Raw genomic sequence first — 4,387 nt, forward strand, 5'->3', positions numbered from 1 at the left:
TAGAAATAAAGAAAGCAAAAATTGGAATCAGTGAATCACAAATGTAGTTTATGAACCAGGAAATCAAAGAGGATAAAAATGTCTACCATAGCATTCATGAAATGGTTTGGGTAAAGCAGAGTAAAACAAAGTTTAGAATGGCCAAACCAAAACATGAATGAAAATAATTTTAAAAAATTTGGGCAGCATTCCGGCTAAAATTGGATTGTCCCGGAAAATAAACAGCAATCATAGCAGTTCATATGAATTAAAAACTTGCTGTAGTTACCAGTAATGAATAGAAACAGGAAATTTTAGAGTAACAAGCAGCAATTGCAAGAAATCACAGCATATGAACGAGGTCACAAGAACAGCAGAATTGCAGTTATGATAAAACATAAACAGGAACAGTGCAAGTAAACAGACCTAGATCCACTAACCAGAGCCTAAGCTACCTAACAACCTAAAAATTCACTACATCATGCATATCTATCTATCCTAATGATGAACAGAAACGAAAAAAAGTACAGGAAAACGACAAACGGATAAAAGGGGATTGCGTTTTGTGGAACCTGGTAGGCGGGAGGGGTGGAACGGGGAAGAAGGTGGCTGCGGCGGCGTCCGGCGCGGTGGCGAGGCACGGTGTCGCGGTGGCGGCTGAGGGGGGGCAGTGGCGGAGGGAGGGTTTAGGGTTAGTGATAGAAGAAGGGGGGTTTGCGGGTGGGTGGCGGATAGAGGGGGGCTGGATGGTCGGCGGTGGTGGGCGGTGGTTCGGAGGGCAGTGGTGGAGAGGGGAGGAGGGAGGAAGAAGGAAGAAGAAAGGAGGGGAGGGGGTTGCGGCGGCGGTGTCTGTTGCGGCGGTGGCGTCTGGGTGGTGGCGCGGTGGCGGCTAGATGGTGTTGGGTGGTTGTTGGAGGGAGAGGGAGCAGAGAGGGAGAAGAGGGTTGGGGGTGGGGGGCTGCGCGACTGATAGGGTTATACTTTCGAATCCACGCGGTCGCGTGGGGCACGCGGTCGCGTGGTTGGGGCGAAAATGGGAGTGACGCGATCGCGTGGGCGGCGCGATCGCATGAGAGGGGGAAAGAGGGGTGACGCGATCGCGTGGGTCGCGCGATCGCGTCGCTGGAATTCGTACGAAACGCACGACTCCAGCGCCATTTTAGCGCAACTCTCTGTCTCCTTTTGGGGTGATGTGCAATCCATGCGACGCGATCGCGTCGCTCATGCGGTCGCGTGGGATTGATATTGTGCAGGTGACGCGATTGCATGGGGCATGTGATCGCATGGGCCAACTTGTGCGAAACGCACAAGGGCCGCACGATTCCAGCCTAACTTTCTGTTCGTTGGTTCCTTACGCCGATATATATATCACGCGGTCGCGTGGGTCACGTGGTCACGCGGGTGGTGTTTTCCGCGATATGACGCGATCGCATGGGGTATGCGGTCACGTCGTGCACCCTTTTTTTTATATGCATGAAAAATGTAGAATGCAATGATTAACATGAATGCTATGCATGATTCCAGGTTTAATAGATTAAAATGAAAAAGGAAAAATGAAAGCATTTAACAAGAAATAAATTGAAAAAGAAGCGACCATACCATGGTGGCTTGTCTCCCATCTAGCACTTTTAGTTAAAGTCCTTAAGTTGGACATTGGAGGGGTATCCTGTTATGGTGGTTTATGTTTAAATTCTTCCAAAAATCTCCACCAGTATTTGGAATGCCAATAGCCTCCGGGGTCCCAAACTAAGCATGCAAAGCTTCTGAGCAGCTCCAAACAGATTTTCAGGCTCCCGGGACTACGAATGTCAGGATAGAGTCCAAGATTCCAAGCCTTGCTTTTAAATCTGCCTCCGTCTTGATCTACATTTTTCCATTCGAGCGGGTTAAAAAGTAGAATCTCACCTTGGTGACCAAACGTTTTCCATGATCCATGCAATTGAGCATGATACCAATCCGTGCACTTCGAGGTGAAGCGTGGAACCTTATTGAACCTTGTGCACCAGCTGATGAGAGGAACTTTTGCGTGGTCTAGAAATTTGTGGATAAATCCTCGTTGCAAGTATAGTTTCTAAACCTTCAAAAGTCCTTTCATACAAACGTTTTGGGTGTCACAAGTAACAAACCCCTTTAAAAATTGTTAACCAAGTATTCAAACCTCGGGTCGTCTTCTCAAGGAACTGCGAGGAAGTATGTTCTTATTATTGGCTATAAAGGTTGTAATCGGGGTTTAGAAGATGAGAAGCAAGTAATTTGAATGACAGGTAAAGTAAATGGAAATTAAAAATAAATAAATAATGTAAAGCAAACTTTTGGCAAGATAAGAGAAGTTGGAGGTCCAACGTAGTTATCTCTCTCAATTATAATGAAAGTTGAATCTAAACTCCACTTGATTAACCTGTACTAGGGCAAAGGAAAGTCAAGGGACTAATTAAATTGACCTTTAAATCCTATTTATTTCCTAAAAAAAGGTTGGGATTACTTAAGTTCAGCTCAATTAGCAAGATAACGATTATCAATTATGTTGAGTTTAATAACTGTTGAGTTTCTGAATTCTTAACCAGGACCAAAAGGGGAAAAAGTAAAATTGCTGGAATAATAAAAATATCCTTAGATGGGAAGCAATGGTAACTTAAATCAAAGAGAACAATCATAAACTGAAAATACCTCAAATATTATTAATTCAAATAACAGTCTGTAACATGGAAGAAATTTATAAATTCAATTATAAAGGTAAATAGCCAACTCAGATACTGAAATAAATAAATAAAGTGAAAGGGAAGTTTAAAACAACGAAATATAAAACCTGGATTGAGAGTCACTCTTAAAACAAGAAGAAATTCTAAATCCTAAAAGAGAGACAGAGAAGATCTCCCTCTCAACTAAATCTAAATCATTGAAAAGTAAAATATACGAGCTCCCTTTGAATGGATGCATTCCTACACTTTATAACCTTTGGTCTATGCTGTCTGTACTTGGATCTGGGCCAAAAAGGGCTTCAGAATTCGCTGGGGCTGTATTCTGTAAATTCTAATACGTGGCCTCTGTCACGCATCTGCGTGGGTCACGCGGTCGCGTCATTCGGAGCTTTTCCTTGCCACGTAGTCGCGTCAGTCATGCGACCGCGTCATGTGCGTTCTGCTTAAGGCGCGCGGTCGCGTCAGTCATGCGGCCGCGTCGCTGTTTATTCGTGCTTGGCACGCGATCGCGTCATCCATGCGATCGCGTGGATATCAGTTTCTTTAAAGCTCCGTTTTGCTTTCTCCTTCCATTTTAGTATGTTTCCTTTTCCATCCTTTAAGTCATTCTGCCTTAGAAAATCTGAAACTACTCAACACACTGATCACGGCATCGAATGGAAATAAAGGTAATTAAAATAATTAATTTTTAAAGCTTAGGAAATATGTTTTTCACAATATGACATAATAAGGAAGGGAAAGTAAAACCATGCAATTAATGTGAATAAGCAGGTGAAGGATTGTATAAATCACTCAAACTAAGTACAAAAGAACTCATGAAATATGGGTTTATCAAGCATCCTCCGGAAGATCATTCTATCTTCCAGTGCGATATTATTGATGAAACTGTAGCTGAAGTTCACCAGGAAGAATTAGAAGAGAAGTACATGGAGCAAGGTCCAAGTGTGGGGACACTTTCTGAAAATAATGAGAAAACTCTACCTTTATCACCAGCCCCAGATGATCCAGAACCTAGCTATGAGCAGAAATTAGAATTAAAGCCCCTTCCTCCACACCTCAAGTATGCTTACCTTGAGGACAAGCAGAAGTTCCCAGTCATCATTCCAAGGGAACTCACTTCTCAACAAGAAGAGCAACTACTCAGAGTGCTGAGAAAACATAAGAAAGCAATTGGATGGAGCTTGGTGGATATAGTAGGCATTATTCCTCAAATTTGTGAGCACAGAATATTCTTAGAAGAGGGAGCAAAGCCTGTCCGTCAGCCTCAAAGAAGATTGAATCCCATCATCTTAGAAGTTGTCAAGAAGGAAGTGACCAGGCTACTTGAAGCAGATATCATTTACCTGATTTCAGATAGTGAATGAGTCAACCCAGTACAAGTAGTGCCAAAGAAGTCTGGAGTCACAACAATAAAGAATGAACATGGAGAGCTCTTGATAACTAGAGTGCAGAATTCATGGAGAGTTTGCATTGACTATAGGCGTCTCAACCAAGCCACTCGCAAGGATAATTACCCCTTGCCATTCATTGATCAAATACTTGATCGCCTGTCAGGTAAATCTCATTATTGTTTTTTAGATGGTTATACAGGATACTTTCAAATTCATATAGCTCCTGAAGATCAGGAGAAGACTACTTTTACATGCCCTTTTGGAACGTATGCTTATAAAAGAATGCCCTTTGGCTTGTGTAATGCCCCTGCTACTTTC

The sequence above is a fragment of the Arachis hypogaea genome, chromosome 11 (genome assembly GCF_003086295.3).
Source record: "Arachis hypogaea cultivar Tifrunner chromosome 11, arahy.Tifrunner.gnm2.J5K5, whole genome shotgun sequence".
Lineage (NCBI taxonomy): Eukaryota > Viridiplantae > Streptophyta > Magnoliopsida > Fabales > Fabaceae > Arachis > Arachis hypogaea.